General features: G+C 40.7%; 1 long non-coding RNA gene across 9 annotated transcripts in view; it reads right to left on the bottom strand.

The window, feature by feature from the left end:
• LOC108352885 (uncharacterized) overlaps positions 1-19,770 on the bottom strand; it is a 69,037-nt gene that overhangs the window by 22,528 nt on the left and 26,739 nt on the right. For 2 of the 9 annotated variants that reach the window (XR_015638231.1, XR_015638233.1), the window contains exon 1: positions 12,019-12,085. The exons of 1 other annotated variant lie outside the window; for it this stretch is intronic. This is a non-coding gene — a long non-coding RNA (uncharacterized LOC108352885). Of the gene's footprint in view, positions 1-11,998; positions 12,199-19,770 lie in introns of those variants that run through there. 6 more of the 9 variants (XR_015638225.1, XR_015638226.1, XR_015638229.1 and 3 more) reach the window with 6 other exon arrangements.

Consider the following 19,770-nt stretch of genomic DNA (forward strand, 5'->3'; position numbering starts at 1 on the left):
TGGAAGCTGAACAACACTCTAATTGGTCAAGGATGAAATAGAAAAAGAAATTAAAGAGTTTTTAGAATTTAATGAAAATGAAGGCACAAAATACCCAAAATTATGTGATACAATGAAAGCAGTGCTAAGAGGAAAACTCATAGCTCTGAGTGCCTCCAAAAAGAAACTGCAGAGAGCATACAGTAGCAGCTTGACTGCACACCTAAAAACTCTAGAACAAAAATAAGCAAATACACCAAAGAGGACTAGACAGCAAGAAATAATCAAATTCGGGACTGAAAACAACCAAGTAGAAACAAAAAGAACTACACAACTAATCAACAAATCCAGGAGTCGATTCTTTGAGAAAACCAACAAGATAGATAACCACTTAACCAGACTAAACAGAGGGCACAAAGAGTGTATCCAAATTAACAAAATCAGAAATGAAAAGGCAGACATAACAACAAAATATGAGAAAATTTTAAAAAATCATCATCTATTGCTACAAAAGCATATACTCAACAAATTGGAAAATCTGGAGGAAATGCCAATAGATAGATACCAGGCACCAAAGTTAAATCAGAATCAGATAAACCATCTAAACTATCCCATAACCCCTAAAGAAATAGAAGTAGCCATTAAAAGTCCCCAAACCAAAAAATGCCCAAGACCAAATGGGTTTATTACAGATTTCTATCAGACCTTCAAACAAGACCTAATACTAATATTCATCAAATTATTCCATAAGACAGGCCTAGAAGGAACACTACCCAATTCCTTCTATAAAGTCACAATTATGCTCATACCTAAACTACACAAAGATACTAGAAAGAGAACATCAGACGAATTTTACTTTTGAATATCAATGCAAAAATACTCATAAAATTCTTGTAAAGCAAATCCAAGATCACCTTAAAATGATAATCCGTCATGATCAAATATGATTCATCCCAGGGATACAGGGATGTTTCAAAATACAGAAATCCATCAACATGATCCACTACATAAACAAACTCAAAGGGAAAAAAACACATGATCATCTCATTAGATGCTGAGAAAGCATTTGACAAAATTCAACACCTGTTCATGTTAAAAGTCTTGGAAAAAAAGTCTTGGAAAGATCAGGAATTCAAGGTCCTTCCCTAAATATAGTAAAAGCAATGTAGAATAAACCAGTAGCCAATATCAACTAAATGAAGAGAAACTTAAAGCAATCCTACTAAAATCAGGGACTAGACAAGGCTGCCCATTCTCTTTCTACCTATTGGTTATATAGTACTCAAATTCCAAGCCAGAGCAATTAGACAACAAGACAAGGTCAATTCGATACAAATTGGAAAGGAAAAAGTCAAAATATCAATATTTTCAGATGATATGATAGTATACCTACATGACCCCAAAAAATTCCACCAGAGAACTCCTAAACATGATAAACAACTTCAGCAAAGTGGCTGGAAATAATTTTGACTTAAACAAAGAAGTAGCCTTCCTTTATTCAAAGCATAAAAAGACTGAGAACGAAATTAGGGAAATGATACCCTTCACAATAATCACAAACAATATAAAATACCTTGGTGTGACTCTAACCAAGCAAGTGAAAGATCTGTATGACAAGAACTTCAAGTCTCTGAAGGAAGAAATCAAAGATCTCCGAAGATTGGAAAGATCTCCCATTCTCATGGATTGGCAGGATTAATATAGCAAAAATGGACATCTTGCTGAAAGCAATCTACAGATTCAATGCTATCCCCATCAAAATTCCAACTTATTTCTTCATAGAGTTAAAAAAAGCAATTTAGGAAATCTTTTGGGATAAACAAAAACCCATGATAGCAAAAAGTATTCTTAACAATAAATGAACTTCTAGGAGAATCACCGTCCCTCACCTTAAGCTGTATTACAGATCAATAGTGATAAAAAACTGCCTGTTATTTGTACAGAGAAACTAGGTAGATCAATGGAATGTAATTGAAGACCCAGAATAAACCCACACACCTATGGTCACCTGATCTTTGACAAAGGAGCTAAAACCATCCAGTGGGAAAAGACCAAGTTCAAGACCAAGTGTATCAAGGACTGCCACATAAAACCAGATACACTAAAACTAAGAAAAGAGAAAGTGGGGAAGAGCCTCAAATACATGGGCACAAGGCAAAACTTCCTGAACAGAACACCAATGGCTTATGCTCGAAGATCAACAATCAACAAATGGGGCCTCATAAAAGTGCAAAGTTTTTTCTGTAAGGCAAAGAACACTCTCATTAGGACAAAATGGCAACCAATAGATTGGGAAAAAGATCTTTACCAATCCTACATCTGATAGAGGGCTAATATCCAATATATACAAAGAACTCATGAAGTTAGACTCCAGAGAATCAAATAACCCTTTTAAAGAATGGAGTACAGAGCTAAACAAAGAATTCTCAGCTGAGGAATATCGAATGGTCTTAAAACACCTAAAGAAATATTCAACATCCTTAGTCATCAGGGAAATGCAAATCAAAACAACCATGAGATTTCACCTCACACCAGTCAGGATGACTAAGATCAAAAATTCAGGTAACAGCAGATGCTGGCGAGAATGTGGAGAAAGAGCAATATTCATCCATTGTTGGTGGGATTGCAAGCAGGTACAACCATTTGGGAAATTAATCTTGTGATTCCTGGACATAGTACTACCTAAGGACCCAGCTGTGCCATTCATGAGCATATACCCAAAAATGCACCAACATATACCAAGGAAACGTGTTCCACTATCTTTGTAGCAGCCATATTTATAAAAGTGAGAAGCTGGGAAGAACCCAGATTCCCTTCAACAGAGGAGTGGATACTGAAAATGGGGTACAATTACACAATGCCGTACTACTCAGCTATTAAAAACAATGACTTCATGAAATTCTTAGGCAAATGGATGGAATTAGAAAATACCATCCTGAGTTAAGTAACCGTGTTACAAAAAACACACATGGTATGCACTCAGTGATAAATGGGTATTAGTCCGAAAGCTCAGAATACCCAAGACACAATTCACAGACCACAAGAAGCTCTAGAAGAAGAAAGAACAAAGAATGGATGCTTCAGTCCTTCTTAGAAGAGGGAATAAATTATTCAAGGGAGGAGATATGGAGACAAAGTGTGGAGCAGAGACTAAGGGTAAGGCCATGCAGAGACTGTCCTACCTTGGGATACATCCCATATAAAGACACCAAACCCAGACACTATTGTGGATGGTAAGAAGTGTGTGCTGACAGGAGCTTGATGATAGCTGTCTCCTGAGAAGCTCTGCCAAAGCCTGACAAATACAGAGGTGGATGCTGGAAGCCAGTCATTGGACTAAGAACATGGTCTCCAATGGAGGAGTTAGATAAAGGACTGAAGTAGTGAAGGGTTTTGCAACCCTGTAGGAAGAACAACAATATCAGTTAACCAGATACCCCAGAGCTTCCAGAGCCTAAACCACCATCCAAAGAGTACACATGGAGGAACCCATTGTTCCAGCAGCATACACAGCAGAAGATGGCTTTGGTATCAGTGGGAGCCCTCGGTCCTGTGAAGGGAATATCAAGGCAGGGAGGCAGGAGAGACTGGGTGGGTGGGGTATACCCACCCACTCATAGAAGCGGGGTGGGGGATGGAATAAGGGTTTCCCGAAGTGAAACTGGAAAAGGAGATAACATTTGAAATGTAAGTAAGTGAAATATCCAATAAAAAAGAAAAATATATGTATACATAGCTAAGGTGAAAACTTTATGTAAAAGATGACTTTAATTATAAAGACTTTAAACAGGTAGTATTTTGCAAGAAATCCTTATCAACCACTACATTTAATTGATAAATAGAAGGTACCATGAGGATTGTTTTGTTAAATGTTATATTAATTTGTCTTTTCTTGTGCTTATGACTGTTTTAGCTTAATGTAAAAAATATGATATCAAGACATAAAATACATAAAGTATATTTTATAGGAACTGACAAATTAAGTTTAATATTTACATAGAAATGCAGTACTTTAATTAACTAAAACATTTCAAAGACAAGAGCAAAGTGGAATAGATCACAATATATACTTTTAGGGTATGTTAGTGTTGTGTGCCTGCATATCATATGTGTGTGTGTGTGTGTGTGTGTGTGTGTGTGTGTATTACATTACGGTTGCTAACAGAAGTGACAGACTATTTCCACAACCATGGGCACCTCACCAGTGGCTACAACACTGAAGAAAATGTCTCATCTTTCCCTGACAATCCTTAACCTCGTGTAATTCCTCAGGATGTGGAGGGGACCAGTGAGCTCATACTTCCTCTATGATAAGGTGTTGGTGGTCCTAGTCTTGTGCACATGTTTTTCAGCTAACCACAGCTATGGTTTATGCTTTGGAGTGTAGTGGCATGTCATGTTCAGACTTTACTGTCCCCACTTCTTGATTTTAATTCTTTACGATTCTCCTTACATGAGCCAAAGTATGTTTGGAAGGACCTTAAACCAGATTGCATAAGTGTTTCACAAAATTAGATGTTAAAACAGCGCTCTCAACACCGACATGGACGAGAAACACTTTAATTTAAGTGGTATTTTAAAATGGTATACAGGTGAGAAAGAGTCACATGAAAGCTACTCACAATTGTAGACATTAGGAAGGTGTTAGTTGCATAAACAGACTGTCACCCCCCATGAGAAACCAAAAGCAAAGAACTGGCCGTGCTGCCTGCTGGTAAAGATATGTGAAAGCAGAACCTTCTCTTTATCCTGGTGGGGAAGCTTGCAGAAAATGCTGAGAGTTTCTTAAAATGAGGGACACACACCTATCTCATGACCATCACCCCTCTCCAAGGGAACTGGCAGCATAGGCTCACAAGCAACATGAACATGACACCATCTTGTCCATCAGCAGCTAAAGAGACTGTTGTCTCTTTAAAGAGACTGACTTGTGATGGAGTGATTTTGATGGAGTGCTTCTGCAAAACAAAACAAAAATCAAATCATTGAATATGTATATATATATATATATTCAATGATGAGAGAGAGAGAGAGAGAGAGAGAGAGAGAGAGAGAGAGAGAGAGAGAATGAAAGAGAAAATCAGAAAGATGTAGATCCCAAATTATGTAGAATGGAAAGAAGCAGACCACATAAGCACACAATTTATGACTGGAAAATTCTGGAAAATGAATATCCATGTACTGCAATAGAATGTAAACCATTAGAACTTTGGAAAGGTTTGTATGGATCCGGAGATTTCTTTCAGTGGCACAGCCATTTCCATATTACCCTATATTTATTATTTAGCGAATTGTGCTACCATTCACAATAGCTATGACATTTGAGCAGCCTGATGTTGTCCATCAAGAGCTGAAAGACTACATCAGAGACGGTGCATGTAAACAATGGAATTTCATTCAGCCATGAAGAGATATAAAATAATGTCATTTGGAGAAAATGGATAGAGATGAAAATTGTTAGATTAAGCATAATAACTTAGACAAATATTACATTTCTCACATATGCAGATCTGACAATATAGTTTTTCATGTGTGTATATACATCTGTCAGTGGTTATGGGTCATAAAACTAGAAAGAGAGTGACAGAAGGGGAATAGAGGCCTAAAGTGGGGGATAGAATCCATATGAGATGAAAAAGCATGGGGTCACCAAGGATAGGAAGGGAGCTGGTAGGTGTTGGGCAAGGGATGTGGGAAGGAAGTAGGGGCGAACTGACAAATGTATGAATAAAGATTCCTTTATGAAGCTTGCTCTGGGTGTTAAGTTGTAACTACTAATTAAAAGGAGGCAGACCGTTGTTCTCTGAACTGCAGAGGCCTGTTGGTGAGGAACAAGAGAATGCTCAGGAAAGTGGAGTTGTTGGTTCATATGCCATTTTCTATGGACCTTACCAGTTACTGAAAGCCTGAGATGAATCTGAGAATTTGTTTTTCAAAATCTGTAATCTATGCATGAAGAACCTTGAGGGCTGAGGCAATCACTGTGTCTCAAAGACGCAGCACAGTTCCTGACACATGCTGAGTGTTCCACCAAAGAATGAGTAAAAGAAAAAGGATGTGTATTTATTCTATAGAAAATGTTATATCCAGATAAAGATATCAATACAGTTAATATAGAGATGTGATGGACATTGGCATAGATAAATAAGCTGACATGTCTGGAACGTGTGGATGTTTGCCACAGTTTTAATTATCTACCAATGCATTAAAAATCACCCCAAACTTAAAACAACAAGCATTTATTTTGTGTCACAACGTTTACAGGTAAGGAATGTAAAAATAATATAGTCAAGCTATCCAGCTAGTTGCTTCTTGCTAAATATTATAGTCATGATGTCGACTGTTACCATGTGAACTGTGAGCTGGGGCTGAAGGATCCATGCCCAGGTGGACGTGAGAGATTGTAGATTTAGGAAGGAGACCTTGGCTCTTCTCACACAGAAGCCTTAAAGGTGGAATTATGGGGACATTTGTAGCTAAGCCTCACAACTGAAATTCCGTAACTTCTGTAGCCAGTTAACTGATACCTAGACCAACTCTGTTGTGTGTCAGAAAGAGCCCAGCAAAACTACACAGCAGAAGCCAATGTCATGAGCCCCATCCTGAAGTCTGTCGAGGGTACTATGCTTGAAGTTGCTGATGGCATTTAGCTAGACCTTGCAATATATACATACTCCTTGAACACAGTCAAACACCAGCCCATCATGATTTTGTATCCTGAGTTTAGCTTTCTAAATTGACTAAGGATTCTTTTATAATGCAAAAACCAGGGGAGCTAAGGAAGCTCTCTGAGGGTTTATCCTCTGACTGACATCCCTTGTGTCATGTCTGTGCCCTTCTTTCGTGGTCTCTGATGACTTGAGCTTGACAGCCCATATTTGAAACCCTTTCAGAGACTGACCTTCATGTCCAGAAAGTTGTGCCTAGAATTTTATGTTCCTTTGAAGCAGATATTAGCTTGAAGCAGATGGAGCTGTGTAAACTCAGTTCGCTTGGTTTCAAGTTAAAGAAGCATTGTCTGTAACCCACTGAAGTTCCTTCCAGGATCAGATTGACTCCAGTCTACACATGACCACTGTGTATGTCTGCTGTCTGCTGTCTGCTGTCTGCTGTCTGCTGTCTGCCGTCTGCCGTCTGCCGTCTGCCGTCTGCCGTCTGCCGTCTGCCGTCTGCCGTCTGCCGTCTGCCGTCTGCTGTCTGCCGTCTGCTTCTGCTGTCTGCTGTCTGACGTCTGCCGTCTGCCGTCTGCCGTCGGCCGTCTGCCGTCTGCCGTCTGTCTGCTGTCTGCTGTCTGCTGTCTGCTGTCTGCTGTCTGCTGTCTGCTGTCTGCTGTATGCTGTCTGCTGTATGCTGTATGCTGTATGCTGTATGCTGTATGCTGTATGCTGTATGCTGTATGCTGTATGTTGTGTGGCCTCCTCTTCCCACAACTGCTTTCCAGACTCCAGTTTCCTCTGTGATCTCTACTCTGCAGAATCACTTCCACATCAATCCTGTCTCGGTGTTTGGTTCTCGGCTCTCTGACCAAAGACAAACTAGCCTTCTACAGTTACAAGGAAAGTAAAGAAACATCTTCCTTTGTGTTTCAACTTCAGACCTCCTGCTTTCACAGTGGGGAAAAAATGCTGCAATTGATCCAACCCTCTACATGACAAAATGACTTTCACAACTTTACACTCAGTTTCTTTACAAATATAAGAATGAGCCCTGTCAAATTTCCCTAAAACAAATAAGCAAAATTACAGCACTAACAGTAAAACAAAAGTTTCTTATGTCATTTGGGCCTGAATTAGCTCACTTGCCTAACATTAAACCAGTCTCTGATGGCAAAGGAATGACTTGATCTGGGTTGCTGAGCCACAGGAAAACATGGTTAGCTGATGGACCTCACCTCAGAGTACTTCTGTCTGAGCATGGTGTGGCATTCTGTCCTTGCACAGGACAGAGGCATGGCTGTGAGAAGTGGGAGGAAAGATGCTAAGCAACAACAATGATGTCCGCTCTGCCTTGCAGCCTTGACAAGTGTAACAACCTTATTTTGGACATACAAAGGACTCAGAACCTCACCCCAAGCCAGGCACTTGGGTTTCCTTCAAAGTTCTACAACCTTAGAGTTACTCCGATCCACCATTCTTGCTGGGTTTCTTCATTTCAACAATAACATTTCTCAGAGGAAAGTTCTGATGGTCACAACTTCAGTGGGATGGTCGGTCATCAGGCCAAATGTTCAGGGCCTTCCTCCTGGACACCTAACATCTGCAGGCTCAGGATACTCTTAATAATATCAGGCCTGGCCAGGGCTGCAACTTTGTTCACCAGATGGCTCCTCTGAGAGATATAATCAGGTATGGCCTCTAAGAGGCCATGTCTCTCTCTTTAGCCTTCATATAGAGTCATAATTTCACCGCCAAAGTCTGGAGCTCAGGATACCTAGCTTCCCTAATATCATTCAATATCAGAACAATTCTTAGCAAATTGAGGGAAGAGGGTTGAAAAACATTCTTCCTATGATCACAGTTTCAATATTTTCCTCTTGTAACTGAACCAGCCACCACCACCATCATCATAACAAAAACCACAGCCATCAGCAGACCAACAATGTCTGAGTCCTCACCACATGTGGTATTCTTATGAAGTTAACTACCTAATTCAGAAACATACAATGAACATTAGCAGCCCAGGTGTAAGGGATGAAGCCTCCTTTAGAGTGCATCTGCCCTCCATGGGCCCATGGTCACTGAGTATTTTTCCTCCTCTCCCCTCACCTTCCCTGGCCTCTCTTTCCTTCTTTTCCCCTCCTGTCATCTTCCCTCCCTTGTTTTCATCCTCCCCTCCTTCACTGATTTTCATGGTGACAGCCCTAGAGCCTTTTTCTCTTTACATATTTTTTAATAAAAAAATTCACTAAAAAGAGAACAGAAGAGCTTTTTAGAGAGTGTGTAAAACTGACAGACTATAGCCTTAGAAGCTCGCTTAATTGAGTTCCAAGACTTTAAGAGAAATTGGCAATCGAACAACACTAACAAACAAGAGAAGGGCCTTGGCTTTCCTGACAGCAAAATAAAATGAGGTGACATGGTTCTGTGTAAGGCAGAGCTCTCTGCATTTCTCATGCTGTGCTTGCGGTAATGGGCAAGTCTCCCATCCTTTGTTGCCCATGGCCTGTGACAGGACTGTCTGAGAATCAGCGGCCCTTCATTCTCTTCTTTGAGCTATGAAGACTTTGCAGGCTAAAATGCCTGCCTCCAGCCTTCCTTTATTGTTACAAAAAATAACAGCATTTCAGAGATGCAGAGAAATTGTCCCTGCAAGCTGTGCTTAAAATCCCCAAGGCCCATGTGATGTTCTCCACGATCGGATAAAGTGACCCTTGTAGAGTTCATTTTAACCATTGCTCCGCTGAAATCAGCTTTTCAAAGCACATCCAATCTTTATAAGTTTCTAAGTTCCTTCTTCCCACCTCCCCCCACTCTGTCTCTGTCTCTGTCTCTGTCTCTGTCTCTGTCTCTGTCTCTGTCTCTGTCTCTCTGTCTCTCTCTCTCTCTCTCTCGGTGTGTGTGTGTGTGTGTGTGTGTGTGTGTGTGTGTGTGTGTGGTCTTTCTTCCTTCCTTTCTCTTTCTTTTTTTTATTTTCCCAGAGATTGAACTTAATTCTGAATGATTTATTAAGAGGAACCAAAGCTATTCTACCATTTTCCTTTAATAAGCCTACATTTTCCTAATAATTCCCAGTTTTTTAAATGTCTACGGTGATCTCAAGGCCAATATCTACAAGGTAACATTGATATGAGAATTGAAACAACATAAATGTCAAATATCTTTCCTAGTAGTTACTCTTTTCACTACTTTTATTAGGACATTCTTTTTTCAATATTAAAGCTCAAAGCAAATTTTCTGTGTCATGTGCTTTCTGAAGTTATTTTGCATAATTAGCTAATATCCTCACAAATGCCTTGAAAAAAATTAATGAATAAAATTTGCCTCTTTGAATTATAGAGTAATATATATTCTTTATGGAAATTTTTGGAAATAAAAAGAAACAAGAGGGAAAACAAAATGTCTATTATCTTACCAGCCAGAATCTGTGACTCTCAAATGTCTTAGGTATGTTTTATTCTCATCACAGAACTCTGTAAATACTTCACAGAGATGACATGCATTGCAAACAAATACAACCCTGTTTATGGACTTAGCTTTGCACTTTGAGCCACTTCCCAGGATGTCGTTCATGGATTTTAATAACCCAGCTACTGTATATGCTACTTAGTGGATGCATATGATATTATCAGAAATGACTTTGAGTAGCAATTGTCCAGAGGTTAGAAGAGGCCAGTGGTGTGCTGACAGAGTATTTTTTGGAGAAAAGACTGGGATTAAAAACCAAGAGTTCACAGGCCCAAATTGAAGCTGGATACTCTTTCCTGTGCCCTTGGGCTTCTCTGAAGCTCACAGAGGCCTTCTGTAGCACCCTTGGTTTCTTATCCCCTGTCTGAAGGTCCTGCAGGCAGAAGTAAGATGCTTAACCTGAAGTCCTTGAGATAATTTGGGATAATACCGAGGCTTATATAACTGGGTAATATTTCATGACAGGACAGGAGTTGGTGTCAGGCACAGGGATGTGTTTTCCCGCTACATGGACAGCCCTTCAGAGAACTCAGGCAGCTTGGCCCTTGTTACTGATAATAGTTGAATGTTTACTGGGACTCCTGTTGGTTGCCCCCTCCCCCTTGATTTGTAGTGCATCCCAAGCGACCAATATAAGCAAAACCCTAATTTTAGGGCCTCCCTTCAGATCCTCAAACTAAAACAATCCCAGGAACATTTACGTGCAGTATCCCTAGGAGCAGCCGTCCCTCTGAGCACCTAATCTTAGGTCTCATTGGTGACCGCCATATTGCTTCCATGATAACTGTGGGATGGTGCCTCAGGAAGCTTACTCATGATTATTCCGCTTACTAATTCCCATCTTTCTAGACAACCTATCAGATGGCAAACCTGATTCTAGTTAGGCCCATCTTACTGAAGTGGTAAACCGAGTCTGGTACTCTAGGTCCTGAGCAGTTAACTCCTGTTTTTCTGCAGTTTCCTATTATATCACATTAAGTGCAATGTCTGTGCTCAATGCCCTTGAATTGCTATATTTTTGCTAGTTTGGCATAATAGGGAGCTATAACTGCTTTAACAATTGAATAAATAAAGTATAATATATTAAGTATAAAACAAAGAAGAGAGTTATAGTACTGAACACATGTGTTGATGATTTTAAAGTGACTTCAGTGGATCGGTAATACAGTTTAAAAAGCAAGGAGTTTAAGCTTGTCTCCTGAGAAATAATGAATAAAATATTAAAATAAAAGGTCACCATTTTAAAGGGTAACTGTATCTTCCCTTTCTGCACAGTTTCCCCCTGGCAGAATTTCCCATTTGAGCTAATTGGACAGTACATGGAAATGTACATAAAGAACTTCCTTTGAGGTGGAATCTCTTTGTTTTTTTCTAGAGCAGTGCCATGCAACACGGCCATGCTCTGAACAGAAGACTGAAATTCCAATCTCATTAAAACCAGGCACCAGCTATTTGTACATCCACTGTAAGGAAGAACAAGGAGGCAGCTTAACGCCAGCCGGTTAATGGTTGGGCAGGTTTATTCCAGAAGAAACCTCAGAAGAGTTCTCATCAAAGAGGGTCAACTTCTCTTACAGACTAGGCTTATATCAGGGATAGAGAGGTTGTTTAAAGGGGTGTTCAAAGAAATGGGGGTCTAGTTGAGCCCCGGGGTGTTAGTGACCACAGTAGAGCATGCAGTAACATATTTAATGGTGCTGACTTTGGGAAACTGAGTTAGGACACTGAAACTGTTAGCCAAGGGGAAGAGGGCCTAGTCGCTGGAATGTAATCGCACTGTGGGAGTAACTATTTAAGATGGAATGCAGACAAAGGAAGGCGGGGACTGTCACATTCGCATTCCTGCAGGCAAGCGAGCGTCTCAAGCTGTAGCCCCCCCCCCCCCCCACACTCACCCAGCTCTGGTTTTCATTACCTTCAGAGAATGTCCGAGGATTCCGTATTCCCCTCACTTCTCACCATGGCCCTGGCGTTTCTTCCTTACTCCCAAACTGAAGCTTGCTTCTTTTATTTGGGAGCCAGCCCCTTATCTCCAGCTGCCAGCTGGGGCTTGGCATTTAGATGTCCTGGTACGGCTTCAAACTCATTGTGCCTTAAAGCAATCTCTTCGGTTCTTGCCCAGCAACAGTCCATATCTCTATACATTCTTTACCTAGAAATTTTGTACTTTTTGACTCCTTCTGGGCTCATTATTCCCAAAGACTTATTCATGTCACCTCTCGTATTCAGTGTAGGTTCCCAATGCCATAATGCGAGGGTCATAATCACAGCCTCCTGTCTCCCTGTCGCCTCCTCCACTCTGCCCATCTTGACCCTGTGGTTTATGTGCTGCTTCGGGGGACCCTAATCATGTGCCGGCAACACACCCCAGTGAGTACCTGAAGCAAGTGCTGGATTGTTGAGACCCTTCTGAGTGTTAGGTGCAATGGATTTTATAATTTTTCCAACTACAAAGGGCAGTCCAACAAGCTTAACCTGGAGGATTTTCAGCAATGAGAGAAAAGCCAGCATTCCTCAGGACCATGTGAAATTGGTTACCCTGTACCAAAAGAAGTCATTTTCCTTACCGCTGGCAGAAGAGAAAAATGTGGTGCCAGGCTCTGTCAGTATCACAAGAACTGTATACATTTCAAAGTCCAAGCTAGCACCCCGTCATCCCTTATTATTTCCTCCCTTACCCTAAACTCCTTCTAGCTTACAGGCTTCCTATTCACACATTCTCTTTATAACCCTGCTATTCTCAATAAGTGACACCCCCCCACACACACACACATACACACTCTGGCTATTCTCACATCTAAAATAAAAATTTTCACCTTAAACGTAACATGGAGTAGTCATACCATCAGTCTATACACAGATAATGTCCACAATGTGATATGATTCTCTTCTCTTCATTCTAATGCACAAACTTTTGATTTTGGTGAATGTCCAAAAATGTCTAATGTTTCAACTCACCCTCTTTTTTTTTCAGTATTTGACACAGATACACAAATCGATGGCTTTCGGAGATCCTTCCTACTGTTTGCAAACTAACTGTGTCTTGTACAGTTTCAGACACAAGTAGACACTTTAGTTTTTACCTACTAAATTAGTGGCTAGTGAAGGTGTGCTCTAGAGTATCAATAACCCACTGAAGCTGACACATCGTGCTGTGCATAAAGGCAGCTTGGCAGACCCCCTTCTCAGGCAGAATCACAAGCCGATCAAGCCAACCATGTAGTCCAAAGGCATGGAGTTAAGCTCTCTTTGTCTGTTGCGTGTTTACTTTGGTATTGAGGAAAATTCAATGTTTTCACCAGGAATGTTCTTGGGACCATTCCCCCACCACCTCAACCCACTTAATGGACACTTCATCATTGCTCATTTAAAGTCCTATCTCGGTAGAAATGAAAAGAAACACTAATTTCAACACTCGCATAAGAAAAAAATCACTGCATTTAAGTTTTTCCATATTAACTTTATGACATGTTGTTGAGACCTGGCTTGAAAAGGTCTCAGTATGGGGGGAGGGGACCTCGACAATGGTCTCCCAGTGTGGGCTTATCACTGAAATTTGATACGTGGTCATTGAGGGAACATCCTGGCCAACTTTTTCAAAAGTTTTGGTAATTCTAACAAGTCCCTGTGTTAGCAGCATCCTTTTAGATGGAATTTTTTTTAGCTACCAAGTGTGTGGAGGACAGAAATCTAAGTTCCTTTAATATATCAGAGGTCTGATTTGAATAAGGACACTAAGTTCTATGGCAAAGAAGGTGTTTCTGAGCTGCTCAAGGTAAAGATTATATCCTGTATCCCCTGTGGTTTATTTAGCATCTCTGACAAAGAAGACTGCAGTAAAATAATGTAGGTAAGCCCGTCTTTCCCGAAGCCCTGTTGGCTCTCCTTGACTCTAGGATTCTGAGCGGTCACAATTTGCAATATCCATTGACCTCCCTTCTCAGAGCTAAGTCTCTTTAGGTCTAATTAAAGGCGTTCGCATTCTTTTTAAGTGGGTAAAGTTCAACATGAAATCAACAACTAGGAAAGTTTAAGCAGAAACGTTTCAACAGGAACAACATCAAGTGACAGCCATTTGGAAGAAATCAGCACACTGAGAACGAAGGAAGGAGACATGACTACTCTTTCAAAATGGTTTTGAAGGGGTAGAACTCCTGGTTCTCCTCTAACTCCTGAAAGGACAGTCACTCCTTTGTGTGCCCTTCTCTCCTCCTGCTCAAAAAAGTTCACATTCGGGCTGGAACATCTGGCTGTGTGATTAGTCCACTCAGCAATAAAGCCTCATGCACCTGTTTGAAGAACCCCATTTTGTCTTCCTCTTCTTTATTTGGTGCTCAATAAAAGGCACCATAAAAGGAATCCATGATATCAGTCTTAGAAACAGGAAAATGCTCTAGTCTCAGGCTTTCACTGGTTTCACTGCTGAATGTTAACATTCTCTGCCACTGTCACTTGGGTATACTCTTTCTTTTCTTCACTTTTTGAAAACTCTTTTGAGATTATAATTGCACCATTTTCTCCTTTCCTAGCCCTCCCTCTAAACCCTCCCATATATTTCCCATATACATATACATAAATATATACATATACATAAATATATATATACATACATATATATTCCCAAATATAATCTGCTCACTCTGTATGTTACTTCTGTCTATATTTTCAAAGCTGCCCATTTGGTATTCCATAACCAATGTGTGTGCTTTCCCTGGGGGAAACGATTCTTCATGCTGCTAGCTTTTCTTAGGCACCAACTTTGTCCAGGTTAGGTGCCTTCCCTCTTTCAGTTTAGTATCTCTACTATTGTTTTTGTCCGGATCATGTTTAGACAGTGACATTGATGAGATTTTATGGATGTAGCTTCTGATGGTACTAGAAGACAGAATCTCACAGAAAACTTCATGATCCTCTGGGTCTTTTAATCTTTCTCCCCCTTCTTCCATAATGTTCCCTGAGCCTAGGGTTCAAGATTATTTTGCAGCTAAATCTAGCCATTGGGACTGAATTCCACAAATCTGCTGTTTGATTGGCTGTAGGGTTTTTGTACTGGCTTCCATACGTTGTAAACAGTTTTCTTATTGAAGGATGAGTACTACATTTATCTGTGGATACAAGGACACATGCTTGTACACATGTACAGCATGTAGTTAGGGGTTATGCTGGTTTAGTAAAGTAGTTGTAGGTTCTTCTCCAGGATCCATGACTTCATTCACCCTAATTGGATAGGTTTCTAGTAGCCGACATGCTTTCCCTCTTGTTAGGCAGGTCTTAGATCTGACTGAAGAACTTTTTGTTACAATCAACTCCTGGTACAAGTAGGGTTGTCATGCCATGCTGGCTATTGTTGTGGTGAATAGACATCATAGCTTGCTAGGGCTGTTGTTCGTCTCCTTCTTTCGGAAGTTTTTATGGTGCCTTCTCATGCCATGAAAGTGAGTCCTCAGAGGGAGAAACTCAGGACACTTGAGGCCATGCATCTGAAATGTGTTGCATCTTCGTCAATAGGGACTTAACTCTGTGGGCTATCGGGGGCAATAACAAGTCTGCAATTTGGGGAAAGTCTCTTGGCCAACAGATCAAAGGAAGGTTTCACATCCCGTGGTTGGTAGTTTTATCATATGGTCTTTGGCTCTTTGAAGGATAATTGTTAGCCTAGTGGAGAAAATTCCATTTGAACCATATACATTTATTTCTACACAGACTTATGTGTATTATAGTTTTTTTGGTAGATAATTAATAGTCACTTCCTGTTACTTTTTCAGACATTCTTATCATTATTTTACTCTTGCCCTTAATAGATACCTTTTTCCATCTCCCTAAACAGAGCTCCCCTTTTCTAAATCCTGATTCATGTCCTTTGTCATTAAGCCTCACCCAATCAGTGGAACTTTAAAGTCTTGTGGCCTGATCATTTAAGTCTCATAGGAAGGAAACGGGGCACTCTTTATCTCAAATTAAATCTCTAAGATCTGAGACTCACAAGCTATTTCTGGTTCTAGTTAGATAATCTTCTTCTAGCCATTTACAACTTGATATGAGCTAGCTCACTAGCTGTTCCCTGCTTGTGCTTATAGCTGTGATTGTCATCTGAAGCAGGGAGCTAAGGTGACTAGAATCATTTCCTGGATACGGCAGTCAATGTAATGCCCACTGATCCTTCAGGAAAGGGCAGGGATTCTACTGTGATGGCTAATGATTTCTCTCTGAGTGCATGGTGTCTTTAGCAATGTGGCCCTATCTCTGTGGAGCAACTGAGGCTAATAACAGTAGTTTATAATTTGTGGGGAGTCTCTTGGACAACCTCTACCAATAACTCAAAGGAAGAGTTTATGACTGATGCTGAGCCACCTGGGGCCAAGAAAATTGTTTTTCTGGAAACACTAAGAAATGATCTAAGATTCAGACATTTGCTTGTTTCATAAGTTTCTTACCTCACTGAAATACTAACTACAAGCAAGATTATCTGATAGTCCCTGGACTCTACAAACCTCCTCCTGTGTGAATTTTCGAAGTGTCATTTTTCTTGCACTTGAGTTTTCTTTAAAGAGTTTTCAACTGCGCAATATCATTTATTATTGAGAATAAAACATAATTTGGCTTTTCTTTCTTGAGTCTATTTGCCATAATTATAACCTTAATAAGGACAAAGTTGAAAAGTGTGACATACATGCCCTGGTGTTCTGAACCATTGGAAGCAGTTGAAATGGTCAGGGAGTCTGGGCAAATGTGGCCAGTCCAATCCAGAGAAGAGAAGACATTACCTGTGGTTTATCTGCTATATCACATCACCATCATCTCAGGGTCCTTGTTCAATCAGTTATTGACCATAACCACTACATTCTAAAGGGTCCACCAATTACTTTTCTTTTCCCAACACAATACACTTTTCTTCAGTCAGACCTCCGTCCTTGTCACCTCAGCTATAACAGTTTCCCTCCTGATTCCTAGAAACCCAGTCTGCTTCTGTAAATTCTAATCCACAATAGAGGCAGAAAGATGCTCCAAAGGTATAAACTCCTCTAAACCTTTTCAAGAGTTTTCCTTCATCCTGGTGCCAATCAGCTCTAACAGCATTCTTTGTTTACCCAGATAGAAGGCACAGGTATGCAAGGAGAAGCTCTTCAAGTGCCTGGGCAACTTTTATAGCCTTCACTATATGACAGCAGCTGCAGGCAGCCAGCTCTAGTACTATAATCCTCAGGAAGACCTCAGGTATTGGCATGCTTAGTTTGACAAATGGCCCAGCTCTTGTGTGGGCTTAGGTATAGAGATTGTCCAACCCTTAACAGCAGCCAGAATCGGAGCTCTTGTCATATGGTGTCTGAGACCCTTGGTCCTTCAGGCTTGGTAGCTCTCTGGGATTTTCTGGCTATGATGGGTTGGATTTTTTTCTCTGGATCACTGCTATCTCAGCCCTCTGCCCTCTCTTGTTATTCCTCTAATTCACTGTCCTCTTCCTGCCATAGACACCTGGGAACCCTTTGGCTGAGTCCTCCAGCTGTTGAGCAGCCAGTTGCTGTGCTGGTTTCACAATTTGGACTTTTGACTACACGGTTGTAGCCGCAATTGGTGCTCCATTGCCATCATTGGTGCTCCATGGCAACCGCTAGTGCTTGACTATTATCACTGGTGCTCCATGCAACCACTTGTGCTCCATGACCACAACCATCATTGGAGCTCCATACCATCACCGATGCTCCACTACTATCATTGTGCACTACTCTCTGGGCTGCTTTCTTTACATTACCAATTTATACCACACTAACTAAAAACAGTCAAGAAAAGACCATGTATATAAAGACATTTACTGACCCTAATGTTGTGATACCAAAGGAGGTAAAACAGAGAATGTCTGACAATTAAGATTCAGCCCAGCAATCAAATTAGAAACTCCAGTTGCCCTATCTCCCAGTGTTGTTGTTTATTTATAGGGAAGGATTAACAAAAGGAATGCTTACCATAGGGCTTTGCGAACCTTGCCATTAGCACCCAGTGATTTTAAAAGTAATTAATACCTGCATGGTGGCCCAGACATAGGTACTTTCCCGCATGTCTCAGTTTCACATTGATGACGACACTTCCTGCCAGGCTGTCAGAGCTGCCTCCCTCCAGATCTCTCTCCATGCTTTAAGATAAAGACCTAGCTGTAGATGGGATTTATGAACACTGAAATCTACTGGTTTCCGCCATTAGTTAACATCCATTATCTCAGTTCTGAAACTTCAGCAGGTAAAATATCAAGCAAGAGATTATTAAAATGGTTTCTTCTTACGTACTTGTTTCATTATCTTACATTTACACCAAATAATAAGAGGTTTTTTTTTTTTTTTACAACAGGGAGAATTGATTGATTAAACAAATGGTAAGTCTGTCCAAAGAAGAAGTAGACAGTGAAGAAGGCACGTATAGTGGCAGCCCAAGCAGTTGCAGTATATGAAGTAGCAGCACATGCATAGCAGCACATGCTGTAGCAGCACATGTAGTGGCAGTGCATGCAGTGGCAGCACATACAGTCCAACACATGCAATGGCAGCACATACAGTAGCAGCATATGCAGTGTGAGCACATGCAGTAGACATACATGCTGCAATCTCTCTTACTTGAGAGATTGAAGTGGGAGTATTGCAAACGTGAGGCCAACATTGGTGACTAAGATACTTCCTCAAGAATAATTAGGAAAGGCCTGGGGATACATCTTCAAGGTAGAGCACTTGTCAAGCATGCTAATGCACTGGATCCTCCCCTACATTACATGATCGGCTTTAGCAAGAACTGTGAAGCCGATTCTGGCAGGGTCTGTTCAGAACCTCTACACTGAGGCAAGAGTTCACATTACATGACATGGGACTTCTGACCTCAAATGTGCTACACACATCTATGATTCTAATGAATTCTCTGGTCTCTGGTCTCTGGTAATGATTCTAATGAATACTCTGGTCTCTCTCTCTCTCTCTCTCTCTCTCTCTCTCTCTCTCTCTCTCTCTCTCTCTGCAACTTGCCTTTTTGCAGGTATGCAGAACCTGGGTCTTCCTTGTCTGGCAATCAATTCTGAATTCTTTGTATTTCAGTCCAGTTTTCTTCCTCCAGAAAATTTCCCTGGCATGCCTGCTCCTTACTTTAATAGACTGAGATCACTGGATGGCTTTTCTGTGTTGATTTATTCTTTTTTTTAAACTTGAGTATTTCTTATATACATTTCGAGTGTTATTCCCTTTCCCGGATTCTTTATCTGCCACACCAGTGGCTCTCAACTTTTCTAATATTGCAACGCTTTAATACAGTTACTCATGTTATGGGGACCCTAAACCATAAAATTACTTTAGTTGCTACTTCATAACAATAATCTTGCTAATGTTGTGAAATATAATGGAATTATTTGTGTTTCCTAGTGTCTTGGTGGTCTTAGGCAGCCCCTAAGTGTGAAAGTGTCTTTGGACCCTGCCCAGGGGTGATGACCCACGGGTTGAAGACTAGTGTTCTACTGTGACAAGTATCTTATAAAAGTACAATTCTAATACATGAGAATTAGTCCCAAGGTGCCATGTGACTGAAGAAATAGGGACAGATAAACCTGGGATTTCAAAGAGATCTATTGGAGTACTTGTGATCTGGGTCATAAAAAGTGCAAGCTTATGGGTTAGAGAAAAAATGATGTCATCCTGGC

Source organism: Rattus norvegicus, chromosome 15 (assembly GCF_021556685.1).
Source record: "Rattus norvegicus strain SHRSP/BbbUtx chromosome 15, alternate assembly SHRSP_T2T, whole genome shotgun sequence".
Lineage (NCBI taxonomy): Eukaryota > Metazoa > Chordata > Mammalia > Rodentia > Muridae > Rattus > Rattus norvegicus.